The sequence below is a fragment of the Mus caroli genome, unplaced genomic scaffold (genome assembly GCF_978045245.1).
Source record: "Mus caroli unplaced genomic scaffold, Mus_caroli_1 scaffold_5, whole genome shotgun sequence".
NCBI lineage: Eukaryota > Metazoa > Chordata > Mammalia > Rodentia > Muridae > Mus > Mus caroli.
The window spans coordinates 102,558,217-102,578,141 of NW_028227260.1; positions in this window are offsets into that span (position 1 = coordinate 102,558,217).

Here is a 19,925-nt window from a genome sequence, read left to right on the forward strand (position 1 = left end):
GGAAAGGGATCACATCCAAAGACTTTCTAGGTCTGTGTGATCTGGCTGGAAAAACATACCTTTAGTCCCTCTGGGTGGATCCCAAACAATGAAAGTAAAATTAGTTTGTAGAAAGAAGCAGCCATGTTTGAAAGTGACGTTTAAATGAGGGGCACACAAAGTGATGAATAAGAGAAAGATATTACAGAATGAATCAGACATAGGATATACCCAACTCACGTGAGAACAGAACTAGAAAGAGAGGCTACTTAATAGCAGCAAGAGAGAGAAAAAGGTGATGTAGTGTATGGAATATGAGATGAGGCCAGGAAGAGCAATCAGAAGACTGAGAGAAGCCAGATTGAATCATACAACTCGGGAAGTAGTTTTCAGCCAAAACAGCTGGGTTGAACCAGCTAGCCAGAGTTCAGAAATAACTACAAAGGTAAGTTTATTGAGCAGTAAGACTCTGAGGCAACATTTATATCTGGAGAATAAAATTTAATTGTATCAAATGTTTTATGAACACTTCACAATAATGTTTTATAAGGGACAAATTTTCTACATACCTATTCTTTCATACTATTTATTATCTATTGTCACCCAATTAGTAAAGTTCTTCAAATTTAGTTAAACTATGGCAATTCTCCAAACTAAAGTAACTTGTATCTCAGGAGTAATTTAATTTGCTTTTTGAGATTTTTGTCCTCCCTACCTTATATACTTCCCAGTAAAGTATGGCCAGAAGAAATGTTTATCAATCACCAGGCATTCATTATCTCACCATATATCCTTCTCCCTAACTACTCCTAAAAATGTCAAACCCTGAGGGGCGGGGGAGCACAAAACAGCAGCAGCCGCAGCAACAACAACAAAAATAAATAAAAACTATCCACTTCTCTATTATCCTTTCATTTCTTATAAATATCCTGGTCTGTAAAAAGGCAATAGAGGGCTTGCAATCATTCTTGGACTCAAGACTTCTCCTCCATAGTTCCTTTCTCCATATAAAGCTTATACTCCTATTGAGTCACTTGCTCATTGTTTGACTTTCTTTATACAATTTATATAAAATCAAGTGAATACTTTTTATTTATATAACTATAAATTTCTCTTAGTATTTTCTCTGCTTGCGACAAATTTGGGGGCAGTACTTCACTGCTTTTTTTTATTATTTTATTACTTATTTAAATTTTTTCTCATTTTATCCTTCTTTGAACTATTTTTTAATAGTATAGCATTTAGTTTTACATATATATGAATTTCTCATAATTCCTTATGTTCTTGATATCTAATTTAATTCCATTTTCAATATGAAATTAAGTGACAAATGAATTATAATGCCATATCTTACCATTCTCGGGAAGATACAATATTTCTGTCTTGTAATTGGGGGCAGAAAGGCTACTCTTCTGGACACATCTGCATAGTGTACAACTTTGTCAGACTCAACTGAATGGAGAAAGAAGGGAGTAGTTTTTGGTTGAAGTGCCACTGATTCTCACTAATTTTTCCAAGTTTTAGCATAGTTTAGTTGAGGTTGTTGATCAAATGTTTATTCATACCTTTTAAGCACTTTATTGAGACTTTATGTGATTCTGTATATAAGGTATGCTTTTTAATTTTGTTTACTTCTCTTGGAAATTCTTGCATATTGCTTCTCATATAATGAATTCAGAATTTGAATATCACTTTTATGTGTGAATAAACTTTTACTAGATAAAAGAAAATTTCTTTATGGAAAACTCCATAGTAACTCTAACTTTCTAAGGCAACATTCTTCATTTTAGAATGTAAATACTTGTAATTATCAGGAGTAAGGTAGTTTCTACTTATTATCCTAGAATTTTATAGACAACTTAATCAATAATCTAAGTTTCTATTACACCAAACTAAATTTTATTGCAAAACACTTGGGTTAAACAAAACTGTTTTAAATAATTTCATTATAAATAGAATTTCAGTTATACGTTCAAAATAAAAAAGTAATTGAAGACATATTTATTGATTCTTCAAAATAGTCTCTGTTTTCTTCCTGTTGCTGAGATAAAATACCTGATAATTGTAATTTTGGAGTGAGGTTCAGTTAATTCACTTCAAAGTTTCAGATTTTGGGTCATCATTGTCAAGAAGTCAAACTGGAAATAATTTATGTTATCAAAGGGCCACATAACAATCTTAGTCAAGAGCAGACGGGGATACGTTAATGCGTACATACTAAGCTCAGCTTACTTTTTCCAGTACTACACAACTCTGGAGAGCCCTGGCTAAAGAACTATGTTACCCACAATGGACAGTTCTCATTTTCTTTCTTTCTATTTTTTTTTTTAAATTAGATATTTTCTTTATTTACATTTCAAATGTTATCCCCTTTCCTAGTTTCCTCCCGGAAAATCCCCTATCCACTCCCCCCTTGCCCTGCTCCCCAACCTACCCACTCCTGCTTCTTGGCCCTGGCATTCCCCTATACTGGGGCATAGAACCCTCACAATACCAAGGGCCTCTCCTCCCATTGATGACCGACTAGACCATCCTCTGCTACATATGTACCTTGAGACAGGAGTCCCACCGTGTGTTTTCTTTGATTGACAGCTCTCATTTTCAACACCATTAGGAAAGTCCCTCAATGGTTTGCCCACAGGCCAACCTAATCTAGACAATTCCTCATTTAGACTCCCTTCTTACATGATTCAATATTGTACAAAATTGATTATCAACCTAAAAATCACAAGTTTGAAGAGGTGACACAGAGATAAGACCACTGACTACTTTCTAGAGGACCTGTGTTTGATTTCTAACACCCACATGGCAGCTCAAATCTCTAAGATCAGTACATGGGAATCAGGCACCAGCATTCACATGATGCCTACATATAAACAAATACCCATACATATAACAATAAAAACATTTAAAATATTCAAAACGCTAACCATCACACTACCTAAAATACCACATTAGACTTTGCCTCCTCAAAACAACCCTCAAAAAAATTCAAAGGAGAAATTTTCTAAGCTTTAGATACCATCTGCTGAGCACATTGAGCTAATTATTCAAATTTCATCATTGGTAACATCTTTAAAAGAACTAAGTATAGCAGAGCAATAGTTCAAGAACACAGTTTTAGAGACTCTTAGCACAGAAAACAGTGAGAAGATGGAGATAAAGGTTGCATTAGTTTTAGTGTCAATATATTTTTCTGTAAGTGGTATGTGATTCACCTATCAGGAGATGTGTTGATGGGGCTGTCATCATATAAAGTTGAGTGTACATAAAAAACAATTGAAATATACATTTTATTTTCCATTTTATTTGTGAGTTGGTTATAGGCTCTCAAAGCTTACAGTGCTTTGGTAATAGGTTTGTACTCCAAACAAATAATTTCTTTGTAGAAAAAATAAATCGCATGAGAGAACTAAAAAGTAAAGTGTAATTTAGACATTGGTCTGGAAAGCTTGCTCTGGGTTCTGTGATCATTAATATGTTGCTAACAAATACAAACAATAAAATGAAGAGAATTTATAGAAATGTAAGCGACAAGAGGTGGTAATTGTAGGCAATTATGGTCAAAGTTCAAAATATACACATACAAAAATATCATAAGGAAACTCATTATTATGTATAATTAACATATGTTAATAAAAACAAAAACATGGTATTAAAGAAATGGTTCAGAAGTTAAGAGCCCTGTCTGCTTTTTAGTAAAACCTAAGTTTAGTTCCTAGAACCCATTTAATGTCTCATAACAGTCCGTACCTGCAATTCCAGAGAATCTGATGCTATCTTCAGCCTCCTTGAGCAACAAGTATGCATGCCGTACATAGAAATACATGTAAGCAAAATGTCCCTACATGTAAAAAATAAAACAGTTTGACAAAGGTATCTAATACTTTATACCATAGTGTAAGAGTAAAAGAATCTGTGTATCCAATGAGAGATTCACAGTGTGTCTGCTAATCCTTATTAGTCACTTCATATTCCACAAATGGATAATGTTATGGCTGTCTTACTTGAATAGAAAATTTCCTCTATTTCTACCTTTTCTATAAAATATTGTAAGCTTTTACAAGCATACTTTCAGTTCTGACATCTTTCTGATGTTCCATGAAAAGATTTTGTAGTTTATTTCAAGTAGTTATGACGAGTGGTCTTACTGATATATGGAAAACTTAGGAAAATATTTTGTTCATTCAAGCTCTCAGTAAAAAACAGATGTTTGTGTGTTTATGTAATATTTTGCTAATTTGTGCTACCTAGTGGGTGGGAAGGTTTTGACATATATCTATTTGAGAATAATTTGGAAGAACCAAGATTTTATACGCAATATGTGTGTATCTAGAAGGAACAAAGGTTATCTAGAAGAAGGTATGTTCCTTTCAGACAGTTAAGGTTGATGACTTGTGTAACCCCTAATACCCACGTGGATGCTGTCCCTTTGGTAATAAATAACTCATTCTTAAAATAACCAGTAACATTATTTATATACATTCAATTGTCCCATAGCAATGACTGAAATCACTATACAGAATTGTAGTAGAATATGTAAATCACCTTGGAAATGGCAAAACAACTTCAAATCACATTATATAAACTTAGCTGAAGCTAAAGTAAACTATACAGCATTTAATTGGTGCAGAAGGTTTTTTAATAAGATAAGATGTAATGTCACTGCACCCTCCAAATAAGCTTGAAGCAGAAATTTATGTCTTGTTTTCTCTATGTAAACCCATATTTGTAGTCTAATGTCTTTCTGCTCTCCCTGAGGTTGCCTTTACACCTTTAGATCTTCCAGGGAATGCCCATACCAGAGACTCAAATACTTAGGAATTTATTTATAAAGCAAACAGAATCTGAAAGACAACAACACTGTGAAATTAAGGGATAAAGCAGAACAACCCTGACATTTTGTGTGCTTATTCATTTCCTTTGTGAGCAAGAAATTATTCATGTGGATAATCAAGTAAAAAAAGTCTATGTAATTGCTATTCATTTCAATAGAGCTTTGGATGTAGTTTCTGTCTTGAAGTAGAGTTAGAAAAGCCCAAACTGTGGTTCTTATACTTGAAAGTACTCAGGTATCACTCATTTAAAGTGAAAATTCCAGAAATCATGCCCTTAAACTTTGATTTGAGGCATTTGGCAATACGTTTCATCTAATAAGCATTTTTCATGATTGGTATAACACATATTTATGACATTTTTATTTTCAGAAATATGGACCTGGGTAGATTTTTTTTCTAGAGATAGGAAAGACTGATATGATTCTACTAACAGATACCAACAGGCTAAAAACAAACAGAAGTGCTGGATAGTATTTAATAAAAATTCTTTAAAATGTAGCTTAGTTCATGAGAAAGAAGGAAGAATCCCAGGTCCCAAGCCAGAGACATCATAAGTAACTTCCATGTAAACAGTTTCAAATATCTATGTAAACAGTTCCATTTAATTATTGTATTTAACTTTATTCTTACCACAAATTTTCAAGGTGGAAACCTATGAGCTTACATGGCAGTTGCAGCTCGAATAGTAAAACAGATATGCAGAGGCAAGATAACTCCAAACTAAATTATGCAATAACTTCTTAAAATTTTAAATAAATTCCTTTATGTATCTGTGTATGCCTCTGTGTATGTTTGTGTGTGCACATGTGTGCAGTAGTATACATAAAACCATGAAAGTCAGTTCTCTCCTTGGACCATGTGAGTTGTGGGTATCAAATTCAGGTTGTTAAGCTTGGCACTGAATGCCTTTACTGACTGAGCCATCTTGTCAGCTAATCTCATACATTTCATAGTTACCATTGAACCCAAGAAGTACACTACCAATTCAGTACTTTCAACTATAACCAACTCCTTAGATAATCAGAAGCCACAAATATCTATTGCCTAGAAGAAAAATGTGTGTGTGTGTGTGTGTTATTTTATACTTGATTTGATTATTATATTATAATCAGATGGTGCATCATTTTCTTTGTCAGAGTTATGGCTATAATTCTCTATTTCAGAACCATGAAAAAAGTAATTTTTATTACTTGTTTTTAGAAACAAATTTTATTTAAACAATCTAGGCTATGATACTTGGTTGCAGTAGCCGTAGTAAGCTGTCAGATTGTGTATTATGTCTATTATTTCACATACATCTTCTAAGTCTTAGACAACCTGTTCTGCTTTAAGCATTTTTCAAAGTTGGTTATCCTAGTTCTGTGTGCATTCTGTGCTGTCTACATAAGCTATACTTTTCAGTTATATTTCATACCACCTTCTTTACTACATTGAAAGTTTTCAATAAGTCCCATTCTGCTCAGATTTTATTGTTAGATTGGCACATACTAGTGTCACAGAGAAAGAGTGAACTACAATTGAGAGATTACCTTGATTTGATTAGCCTATGGGCATGTCTGTTGGGTGGTATTCTCATGCTTGATAATTGATATGGGAAATATCAGTCGAATGTGGGTGGTACATGCTTAGGCTGGTAGGTTTGGGCTAAGAAAGCTAGTTGAGCATGAGCCACAGAGAAATCAAGCAAGTAAATATTTTTATCTATTGTTCATATTTCAGTTCCTGCCCTGATGTCTCTCAGTGTTGGATAGTGACTTGGAAATGGAAGACAAATAAAAACAGTGCTTTGGTCAGTGTTTATTACAGCAAGAAAGAAATAAAATAGAAGATCATGTTCTTACTATCATGTGTTTTGTTAGAAAGTTAACATAAATTCTGGGGATTTTATTCCTTTTTTTAATGCTTTGGTACTGACTTGCATGATTTTTAAATTGTCTGATTCTGCCTTATTTTTTTCCATAGTGAACTTATATTCTATATATGAAGTGGGAAAAAGTGAGCTTTCCCAGAAAATATATAATTCATTATAGTTGTATATTGCTGAATAACAAGGACAAACTTGGTGTTTTATACAATATACAGTTATCTCTCAATGTCTATGGATCAGAAGTATAGGTGTGGCTTATCTCTCACAACACTGCACTCAGAATATTGGTCAGGGGTTTTCTAGAGATTTGACTAAGAGCAGATTTAATTTAAATCTCCTTCATTTGTGTGTAGAGTTCTTTTTCTTGCCATTATAGTATTGAAGTCTGCAGACTTCTTACTGGCCACTAGCTTGAGAATCCACTAGATTCTCATGCCACCTTACAAAGATCCTTATCACATAGGGTTAGAGAGAGAGAGAGAGAGAGAGAGAGAGAGAGAGAGAGAGAGAGAGAGAGAGAGAGAGAGAGAGAGAGAGAGAGTGGAGAGACTGTTAAGAAGGAATTGAAGAAAAAATTTATATAATGTAACATAAGGGCTGAACATGTACTTCCTAACCTATGTTGTACATTCTAATTCATTTCTGTAGCTGAAAGGGTTTATTTCAGCATACAGCTTACAGTTCATCATCAAGAGAAGCCAAGATGAGATCTCCACAAGAACTCAAACAGACACCTTGGAGGAAATTTCCTTAATGCTTTGATTCCTCTGTCTTACTCAGCTTGCATTCTTATACAGTCTAAGCCTACCTGCCTAGGGATGGTACTACTCAGACTGGGATGGACCCTCTCACAGCAATCATTAATTAAGATTAGTTGAGCCAATTCCCCATATACCCACAGTCAATCTGATATATGCAAATCCAAAATCAAGGTTCTCTCTTCCCAGGTGATCCCAGTATACATTAAGTTGACAATAAAAATCAACTAGTGTACTATATAATATACTCATAGGATTGATATCTCATGGACTTTGCAAAAAAAATTAGAATGAATTATAAATTGTCTACCCAGCTGGAGGTAATTGCCAATTCATGAATATTAGAAGAAAGATGGTATTACAGGGTATATTAAGGTGTGTTTAAACATATGCATTTTGCCAAGTATCATCTTTGTCATAAGATATCTTTACACTCCTCTTTATAGGGACAGTGTACCATTTATCATTACACAATCAGTTATTGTAGGTATGTTAGCCAAGGATATTACCCATGTTGTCAGGCATACATACATTCCATTCTATTTCAGGACTACAAATAGTGTTGCAATACTTAGTCATGTATTCAGATATTCAACAATTCAACTCTACTATCAGAAAGAACACAACGAATTCTATGAAACATATTTATCTTTCTAATTTTCCAGGCTTATGCAACCTCATTGCTGGGGTTTGGACCTTTTAGTTTCATAGAAGAGATTAAAAAGGAGGTGAGTGGCATGTGTTTTTTCAGTGTTTTCTCCTATTTTTAACATCTCCTATCATGCATTTTTCCTGCTCTCAATACTTATCATCTCCAATATGGATTAGCCAGATGGACCATCTTCTTAGACTCTGTCCAAGGTATTTGCAATGAAGGGAACTTTCTTCATGCTATCAAGGACAGGGATATCACAGAGGAATTTAGAAAAATGGACATTAATTTCCTTATAACACTGTAAACAATATGTTCTATTATAAGCATGACTATTCAGTAAAGTCTTCATGTTCTTCACAAAATGATAAATTGTAGCTATTACAAGTAAACTATTATAGCTTCTCATTCGATCCTTTATATTCACACAGTCTCACATAGCATTCATATATTTCAAAAGTTTTTAATTTCATTGCATTAGTAAAATTGCTTAGTAGTAACATCTTATATATTTCCAAGTCACTGAATCTCCTAAATTACATTTACAATGTAAGATGCTTCATGTTAGTCATTCAGATCTTGACAATTGAGGCAAGATACTCATTAGTTTAATGTTTCTACCCCCATTGTGACACAAATACATAATAGCACAGTCTAAGTAATGTGAAATTATTCAAGAAAGTAGAGAAAAAAATCAATAAGCATTACTTACAATTTGTAATTCTTAAGCTCGTCTTCATATTTCTTTAGCTGAAAATTACATGAGAGATTGTGAAAAGCTCACTGCATTTTTCCATTATCATCCCCTACTATTTTGACCTTTCTTCAAGAAAAAAAGGGCAAAATTAATATAGGAATTCTTAGTCCTCATGAGTTTCAAATGGAACAATACAGAACATGGGAATAATAAAAGAATAAGTATTGTTATCTGCATATCATAGTGTAACAGAAATTATAGAATCAGAGTATATATACCTTAAAATAACATAAAGAAGTCAGTGTCAGATTTCCATGTGTCCAATTCTTCTCTTATTAAGCTTGAGTATATTTAAAACACAAAAGGTAGCCTGAAGGATTTATTTATTTATTTATTTATTTATTTATTTATTTATTTATTTTTATTTAAAAATCAAGATTTTATTCCCCTCCTGGTCCATCCCCCAACTGTTCTATATCCTATACCTCCTGCCTGCCCCTGACTCAATGAGGATGTACCCACCACCAACCCCCACACCACCATACCTATAAACTCCTAGGGACTCCAGTCTCTTGAGGGTTAGGTGCATCTTCTCTGAATGAACACAGACCCAGCAGTCCTCTGCCATATATGTGTTGGGGCCTCACATCAGCTGGTGTATACTGCCTTGTTGGTGGTACAGTGTCTGAGAGATCTCGAGGTTCCACATTAATTGAGATTTTTGGTCCTGCTTGATGTTTGCCCTCCTCCTCAGCCTCTTTCAGCCTTCCATAATTCAACAAAAGGGATCAGCTGCTTCTGTCTATTGGTTGGATGCAAATATCTGCTTCTGACTCTTTCAGCTGCTTGTTGGGTCCTTCAGAGGGCAGTCATGATAGATCCCTTTTTGTGAGCACTCCATAGTCTCAGTAAAAGTGTCAGGCCTTGGGACCTCCCCTTGAGCTGGATCCCACTTTGGTCACTGGACCTTCCTTTCCACAGGCTCTTCTCCATTTCCATCGATGTAATTCTTACAGACAGGAATAATTATGAGTCAGAGATGTGACTGTGGGGGTGGTAAACCCATCCCTCACTTTCTGCTGGGGGTGGACTCTAAAAGTTCCCTCTCCTAACTGTAGGGTATTTCATCTAAGGTCCCTCGCTTTGAGTTCTGAGAGTCTCTCACCTCCCAGGTCTCTGGTACATTCTGGAGGGTGCCCCCAATCTCCTACTTCCCGAGGTGGCATGTTTGAATTCTTTCTGATGACCCTCAGAGATTTCAGTACTTTTTATCCCACCCAATACAAAATCATGTTCCCCTCTCAATCCCCCCCTCCCCCGGATCTCCTTTCCCTCCCAGGTCCCTCCCTCCTCCCTTATGGTTGCTTTCTACTCCCTCCCAAGTGAGACTGAGGGATCCTCACTTGGACCATTCAGCTTGTATTCGCCCCCCCCCTTTTCCCTAATATTGACTTATTAGTGAGTACATACCATGCATGTCCTTTTGGGTCTGTGTTACCTCACTCAGGAGGATATTTACTAGTTTCATCAACTTGCCTGCAAAACTCAGAATGTCCTCATTCTTAGTAGCTGAGTAGTATTCCATTGTGTAAATTACCCACATTTTCTGTATCCATTCTTCTGTCATGGACATCTAGGCTGTTTCTAGCTTCTGGCTATCACAAATAAGGCCGTTATGATCATAGTGGAACACGTACCCCCGAGGCATGGTGGGATATCTTTTGAGTATATTCCTAAGAGTGGCATAGCTGGGTCTTCAGGTAGATCTATTTCCAATTTTCTAAGGAACCTCCAGATTGATTTCCAGAGTGGTTGTACCAGATTGCAATCCCACCAGTATGGAGGAGTGTTCCTCTTTCTCTACATCCTTGAGAACGTGTGCTATCACCTGAGGTTTTAATCTTAGCCATTCTGATTGTTGTTAAGTTGGAATCTCAGGGTCATTTTTTATTTGCATTTCCCTTATCACTAAGGACTTTGAACGTTTCTTTAGGTGTTTCTCATCCATTCAAGATTCCTCTGTTATAAATTCTCAGTTTAGTTCTATACCCCATGTTGTGATTGGGTTGTTTGTTTTTTTGGTGGTTAGATTCTTGAGTTCTTTATATATTTTGAATATTAGACCTCTATCAGATGTGGGGTAAGTGAAGATATTTTTCTCAATCTGTAGATTGCTGATTTGTCTTACTATGTCCTTTGCCTTACAGAAGCTTTCCTGTTTCATGAGGTTCTGTTTATCAATTTTTGATCTTAGAGTGTGAGCCATTAGAGTTCTGTTTAGGAAATTTTCCCCTGTGCAATGGGTTCAAGCTTCTTTCCCATTTTCTATTCTACTAGATACAGTGTATCAGGTTTTATGTTGAGGTTCTTGATCCACTTAGACTTGAGCTATGTGCAAAGTGACAAATATGGGTCTATTTTCATTTTTCTACATATTGACAGCCAGTTAGACCAGCACCACTTCTTGAAGATTCTTTGATTTTCCCATTGTATATGTTTAGCTTCTTTATCAAAGATCAAGGACCCATAAGTATGTGGTTTTATTTCTGGGTCTTCAGTTCTATTCCATTGATCAATGTGTCTGTCTCTGTACCAGTACCAGGCAGTTTTTTTTTTTTTTTTAATTACTATTGCTTTGTAGTAAAACTTGAGGTCTGGAATGGTGATTTGCCCAGACATTCTTTTATTGTTCAGTATTGTTTTTCTCTATTCTGGGTTTTTTGGTTTTCCAGATGAATTTGAGGATTTTTCTTTCTATGTCTTTGAAGAATTGTTTTGGGATTTTGATGGGGATAGCATTACATCTACAGATTGCCTTTGGTAGGATGGCCATTTTTCTATGTTAATTCTGTCAAAAGATGAGTATGGGAGATCTCTCCATTTTCTGAGATCTTCTAATTTTTCTTGAGAGAATTGAAGTTGTTGTCATACAGACCTTTCACTTGTTTGGTTAGAATAACCTCAAGATATTTTATGTAATTTATGTCACTTGTGAAGGAAGTTGTTTCCCTAATTTCTTTCTTGGGCTGTTTATCGGTTGTATAAAGAAAAGCTACTGATTTCTTTGAGTTAATTTTATATCTGGACACTTTGCTGAAGTTGTTTATCAGCTGGAGAAGTTCTCTGGTAGAGTTTTGGGGGTTGCTTATGTATACCTTCTGCAAATAGTGATACCTTTATTCCTCCTTTGCCAATTTTTATCCCCTTGTCTCTTTTAGTTGTTTTATTTTTTTCTAGCTAGCACTTCAAGTACTATATTAAATAAATATGGGAAGAGTGGGAATCCATGTCTTGTCCCTGATTTTAGTGGGATTGCTTCAAGTATCTCTCTATTTCATTTGAATTGGCTGTTGGTTTGCTATACATTGCTTTTATTATGTTTAGATATACGCCTTGAATTTCCGATCTAATTTTTTTAACATGAAGAGGTGTTGTATTTTGTCAAGTGTTTTTTTCTGCATCTAAGGAGATGATCACATGACTTTTTTCATTGAATTTGTTTATGTAGTTATGTTATTTGAATTTTGTATATTAAACCAACCTTGCATTCCTGGGATGAAGCCTATTTGAGATGGTGAATGATGGTTTTGATGTGTTCTTGGATTCAGTTTGCAAGAATTTTATTGAGTATTTTTGCATCAATATTCATAAGCGAGATTGGTCTGAAGCTCTCTTTTTTTGGTTGGGTCCTTGTGTGGTTTAGGTATCAGAATAATTGTTGCTTTATAGAATGAATTAGGTAGTATTCCTCCTGTTTCTGTTTTATGGAATAGCTTGAGGAAAATTGGTATCAGATCTAATTTGATGGTCTGATAGAATTTTGCACTAAATCCATCTGTCCCTGGGATTTTTTTTTTCTTTTTCAGTTGGGAGGTTTTTTAATGACTTCTATGTCCTTGGGCCTGTTAGACAGTTTACCTGCTCTTGATTTAACTTTGGTATGTGACATCTGTCTAGAAAACCACCCACTTCATCTAGATTTTCCACTGTTGTTGAGTGTAAGCTTTTATAGTAGGAGCTGATGGTTTATTGAATTTCCTCCATTTTTTTATGTCTCCCTTTTCATGTCATATTTTGTTAATTTGGATACTGCCTCTCAGCCCTTTAGTTAGTTTAGCTAGAGGTTTGTCTATCTTGTTGATTGTCTCAAAGAACCAGCTTTTGGTTTTGCTGATTCTTTGTATTGTTTTCTGTTTCTGTGTGCTTGATTTTGGACCTGAGTTTCACTATTTTCTGCCTTCTACTCCTCTTAGGTGAGTTTATTTCTTTTGTTCTAGACCTTTAAGGTATGCTGTTAAGTTGTTAGTGTAAGATCTCTCCAGTTTTTTTTTTGTTTGTTTGTTTTTTGTTTTTTGTTTTTTTTATCAAGGCACTTAGTGGTATGAACTTTCTTCTTATCATTGGTTTCATTGTGTCCCATAGGTTTGGGTATGATGTGTCAACATTTTCTTTAAATTCTTGGAAGTCTTAAATTTCTTTATTTCTTACATTACCAAGTTATCATTGAGCAAATAGTTGTTCAGTTGCCATGTGTATGTGGGCTTTCTGTAATTTTTGCTGTTATTGAAGACCATCAGCCTTAGGCCATCATGATCTGATAGGAGGTATAGTATTATCTCAATCTTCTTTTATCTGTTGAGGGTTGTTTTGTGACCAATCATATTGTTGATTTTGGTGAAGGTACTATGAGGTGCTGAGAAGAAGGTGAATTCTGTTTTTAAGGGTGAGATGTTCTGTAGATATCAGTTAAAACCATTTGGTTCATAAACTTTATTTGTCTCACTGTGTCTCTGTTTAATTTCTGTTTCAATGGCCTGTCCATTGGTGAGAGTGGGGTGTTGACATCTCCCACTATTATTGTGTGAGTTTCAATGCATATTTTGAGCTTTAGTAAAGTTTCATTTATGAATGTGGGTGCCCTTACATTTGGGACATAGATGTTCAGAATTGAGACTTTCTCTTGGTGGATTTTTCCTTTGAATATGAAGTGTCCTTCCACATCATGCTTGATAACTATTGATTGAAATTCTATTTTGTTGGATATTGGGATGGCAACTCCTGCTTGTTTCCTAGAACCGTTTGCTTGGAAGACCTTTTTCCATCCTTTTACTCTGAGATAGTGCCTGTCTTTGTTATTGAGGTGTGTTTGTTGTATGCAGCAAAATGCTGGATCTTGCTTGTATATCCAGTCTGTTAGCTTATGTATTTTTATGGGTGAGTTGTGTCCATTAATATTGAGAGATATTACAGACAGATGACTGTTGTTTCCTGATATGTTCGTTTTTGTAGGTTGCTTTATGTGCTTGTGTTTCTCTCCTTTTGGCTTTGTTAATATCTTGTCTTTTCTTAGTGTAGGTACCATTCTTGTGTTGGAGTTTTCTTTCTTTGATCCTCTGTAGGTAGATAGATACTGTTTGAATTTGGTTTTGTCCTGGAATATTTTGGTTTCTCCATCTATGATTATTGAGAGTTTTGCTGGGTATAGTAGCCTGGGCTGGCATTTGTATTCTTTTAGAGTTTGCATGACCTCTGACCAGACTCTTCTGACTTTCATAGACTCTGTTAAAAAGTCTGGTGTAATTCTGACAGGTCCACCTTAGTATGTTACTTGGCCCTTTTCCCTTGCAGCTTTTAATATAATTTCTTTGTTCTGTGAGTTTACTGTTTTGATAATTATGTGATGAGAAGATTTTGTTTTCTGATCCCATTTATTTGGTGTTGGTATTTTTTGTACCTTTGTAGCCACCTCTTTATTTAGGTTGGGGGAGTTTTCTTCTATGGCTTTATTGAAAACATTTTCATGCCCTTTGAGCTGGGTATCTTTGATCTTCTCTATTCTGATTATTCTTACATTTGGTCTTTTCATTGTGTCCTGAATTCCCAGGATGCTTTGGGTTAGTAGGGTTTTTTTTTTTCTTTAATGTTTTGAATTTCTTTGACAGTTGTGCCATTCTCTTCTATGGTATCTTCTACACCAGTGATTCTCTCTTCTATCTCTTGTATTCTGTTGGTGATACTTACATCTGCAATTCCTGACCTCTTTCCTAGGATTTCTTTTTCCAAGTTTGCCTCCATTTGTGTTTTCTTTATTGTTTCTACTTCCACTTTTAGGTCTTGGACTGCTATATTCAATTCCTTCACCTGTTTGATTGTGTTATCCTATATTTATTTCACTGAGTCATTTATATCCTCCTTAAAGGACTCTATTATCTTCATGAGATAGGATTTTAGGTCAGATTCCTGATTTTCAGATGTTGGTATATTCAGTGCTTGCTGTGGTGGGAGAACTGGGTTGTGATGATGCCTACATATATTGGCTTCTGTTGCTTATGGTCTTATGCTTTTCTCTCACCATCTGGTTTTTCCTGGTGTTTCCTCGCCTGGGTGACTATCTGGAGTCTGCCTCTTTTGTCCTTGGGTTGCTTCAGATCTCCTGGTAGGACTGTGGCTGACCACCTATGGGGACTTCCAACTGGAGGCTCTTCAGAGGGGCAGAAAAGCTACTTATCTGTCACCCAGGTGGCAGTAGTTCTACTGGGAGGCCTTTAGATTGTTGGGTTTTTATATGAGCAGTCAGGCTGTTCTCCTGTGTGAATATATTCTCCAAGGGGTTCTACTGAGTGTGGTTTCTGTTTCCAGTGGAGCTCCTGGGATTCCTTCAAGCCGTGGTGTCTTCAGGGGAGCAGACAAGCTAGTGATCAGTTGCTCGGTTTTCTTGGGTGTAGCAGATTTTCTGGGATGCCAGTTGCCCTGTGTGAAGCAGATCTTCTTGGGTGTCTCAAGATGTAGTGTCAGTTGTCCTGTGGACAAAGGATCTCCTGTGATGCCTTAAGCTGTGGTGTCAGTTACCCTGAGTACAGTGGTTCTTCTTAGCTGGCTCATGATATTGGTGTCTCTAGGGAAGCAGACTAGCTATCTGTCTGCCTAGCAGAAAGGACCAGGTTGAAGAAGAGGGCTATTTGGTGGTGAGAAGTGGGCTTGGTGTTGGGTAGTCATAAGTCACTAGTCCACTGGGCTCCCAGCCGCAGCTGTGTGACTTCTGAATGGTTCTTTTTTTTTTTTTTTTCTGAGACAGGGTTTCTCTGTATAACCCTGGCTTTCCTGCAACTCACTTTGTAGAACAGAAAGGCCTCGAACTCAGAAATCTGCCTGCCTCTGCCTCCCGAGTACTGGGATTAAAGGCGTGCTCTGAGTGCAGTGGATCTTCTGGACTGTTTCAAGATATGGTTTCTCCAGGGCAGCAGACTAGCTAGCAGTTTATCCCAGTCGATGTCTGGAAGTTTCTGTTTTACATCATTCAGGGTTTTCACTTTCTAGACTTCAGTTTTTCAACAAGTAAATTAAATGATTGTGCTCATCTAGTTACTAGATAGTAATAATAGAGTTTGTATGCATTCAATTTACATTAGTATAGCCATTGGGGTAATGCCTTTATTGACTTTTATTTCATTCACATATTTTATTCTTTAAGTCTCATTGATATTTCAAGTATGAAGCCCAACAATTGATTATTATTTTATAAAGTTGTACTTACCATTCTAAGAGAGATAAGTTATTAGATCATACTATTATAAGCATAGCATTAAATAGAATTCAATAAAATTTCTAAATATAATGGTTTCAGTTCTCCAATTATAGATATGATGGCAATTTGAATATGCTTGGCCCATGAAAAGTGGCACTATTAAGAGTTGTGGCCTAATTGGAGCAAGTTCATCACTGAGGCTGTGGGGTTTGGAGTCCTATTTCCCAGCGCTGTCTAGTGTGAAAGAATTTCTTCTTGGCTGCCTTAAGATCATTATGGAGAACACATGGCTTCTCTAGTACCAAGTCTGCCTGTATGCTGACATGATTCCTGCCATGATGATAATGGACTGAACTGAACCTCTGTTGTGTCCTTCATAGGAGTTGCCTTTTCTCATCACAACAATGAAACCCTATCTAAGACAGACACCAATTAGCAGATCACATTAAGTAGTTAAGGATAAACTATTTGTTGTCTACAAAACTGTGCTCACTGGCAAAGAAAACCATAGCTTAACAGTTAAAGATTGGGGGTAGCTAGAGCGCAGGGTCAGCTGACACCTGCCAGCTGCCCATGACACCCGCCAAGGATCTTGAGACTTCTGGTGAGTGGAACACAGCTTCTGCTCCAGTCCAATCGTGCGGGAACTGAGACTGCTTTGGTTGGGGAGGCAGAAATCCGGTTTGAGTAGGGCCACAAGCCTCATCCGGTCTGACCAGCACCAGGGTAGCTAGAGTGCAGGGTCAGCTGACACCCACCAGCTACCCACGACACCCGCCACAGGATTTTGAGACTTCTGGTGAGCGGAACACAGAGTCTGCTCCAATCTTTAAACAGTGACAACGATAACAACTAACCCCAGAGATTACCAGATGGCGAAAGGTAAACGTAATAATCTTACTAACAGAAACCAAGACCACTCACCATCATCAGAACCCAGCACTCCCACTTCGCCCAGTCCAGGGCACCCCAACACATGGGAAAAGCTAGACCCGGATCTAAAAGCATATCTCATGATGATGTTAGAGGACATCAAGAAGGACTTTAATAACTCACTTAAAGAATTACAGGAGAACATGGCTAAAGAGTTACAAGTCCTTAAAGAAAAACAGGATAACATATGCAAACAGATGATGGAAATGAACAAAACCATACTAGACCTAAAAAGGGAAGTAGACACAATAAAGAAAACCCAAAATGAGGCAACACTGGAGATAGAAACCCTAGGAAAGAAATCTGGAACCATAGATACGAGCATCAGCAACAGAATACAAGAGATGGAAGAGAGAATCTCAGGTGCAGAAGATTCCATAGAGAACATCGGCACAACAATCAAGGAAAATGTAAAACGCAAAAAGATCCTAACTCAAAACATCCAAGAAATACAGGACACAATGAGAAGACCAAACCTACGGATAATAGGAGTGGATGAGAATGAAGATTGTCAACTCAAAGGACCAGCAAACATCTTCAACAAAATTATAGAAGAAAACTTCCCAAATCTAAAGAAAGAGATGCCCATGAACATACAAGAAGCCGAACTCCGAATAGACTGGACCAGAAAAGAAATACCTCCCGACATATAATAATCAGAACAACAAATGCACTAAATAAAGATAGAATACTAAAAGCAGTAAGAGAAAAAGGCCAAGTAACATATAAAGGCAAGCCTATCAGAATTACACCAGATTTTTCACCAGAAACTATGAAAGCCCGAAGATCCTGGACAGATGTTATACAGACACTAAAAGAACACAAATTCCAGCCCAGGCTACTATACCCAGACAAACTCTCAATTAACATAGATGGAGAAACCAAAGTATTCCACAACAAAACCAAATTCACACATTATCTCTCCAGGAATCCAGCACTTCAAAGGATAATAACAGAAAAAAAAAAAAAAAAAACAATACAAGGACGGGAACAGCGCCCTAAAAACAACAAGAAGGTAATCCCTCAACAAACCTAAAAGAAGACAGCCACAAGAACAGAATGCCAACTTTAACAACAAAAATAACAGGAAACAACAATTACTTTTCCTTAATATCTCTAAATATCAATGGACTCAACTCCCCGATAAAAAGACATAGACTAACAGACTGGCTACACAAACAAGACCCAACATTTTGCTGCTTACAGGAAACCCATCTCAGAGAAAAAGATAGAAACTACCTCAGAATGAAAGGCTGGAAAACAATTTTCCAAGCAAATGGTATGAAGAAACAAGCTGGAGTAGCCATTCTAATATCTGATAAGATTGAATTCCAACCCAAAGTCATCAAAAAAGACAGGGATGGGCACTTCATACTCATCAAATGTAAAATCCTCCAAGAGGAACTATCAATCCTGAATATCTATGCTCCAAATACAAAGGCAGCCACATTCATTAAAGAAACTTTAGTAAAGCTCAAAGCACCCATTGCACCTCATACAATAATAGTGGGAGACTTCAACACACCACTTTCACCAATGGACAGATCATGGAAACAGAAACTAAACAGGGACACAGTGAAACTAACAGAAGTTATGAATCAAATGGATCTGGCAGATATTTACAGAGCATGTTATCCTAAAACAAAAGGATATACCTTCTTCTCAGCACCTCATGGTACCTTCTCCAAAATTGACCACATAATTGGTCACAAAACCGGCCTCAACAGATACAAAAATATAGAAATTGTCCCATGCATCCTATCAGATCACCATGGATTAAGGCTGATCTTCAATAACAAAAGAAATAATAGAAAGCCAACATTCACGTGGAAACTGAACAACACTCTTCTCAATGATACCTTGGTCAAGGAAGGAATAAAGAAAGAAATTAAGGACTTTTTAGAGTTCAATGAAAATGAAGTCAGAACATACCCAAACATATGGGACGTAATGAAAGCATTTCTAAGAGGAAAACTCATAGCTCTGAGTGCCTCCAAAAAGAAACTAGAGAGAGCACACATTAGCAGCTTGACAACATACCTAAAAGCACTAGAACAAAAGCAAGCAAATTCACCCAAGAGGAGTAGACGGCAGGAAATAATCAAACTCAGGGGCGAAATCAACCAAGTGGAAACAAGAAGAACTATTCCAAGAATCAACCATTAAGGAGCTGGTTTTTTGAGAAAATCAACACGATAGATAAACCCTTAGACAGACTCACTAGAGGGCACAGGGAAAGCATTCTAATTAACAAAATCAGAAATGAAAAAGGAGACATCACAACAAATCCTGAAGACATCCAAAACAACATCAGATCCTTCTACCAAAGGCTATACTCAACAAAACTTGAGAACCTGGATGAAATGGAGAAGTTCCTAGACAGATACCAGGTACCAAAGTTGAATCAAGATCAGGTTAATGATCTAAACAGCCCTATATCCCCCAAAGAAATAGAAGCAGTCATTAATAGTCTCCCAACCAAAAAAAGCCCAGGACCAGACGAGTTTAGTGCAGAGTTCTATCAGACCTTCAAAGAAGATCTAATCCCAGTTCTTCACAAACTATTCCACAAAATAGAAACAGAAGGTACTCTACCCAACTCAATCTATGAAGCCACAATTACTCTGATACCTAAACCACAAAAAGACCCAACAAAGATAGAAAACTTCAGACCAA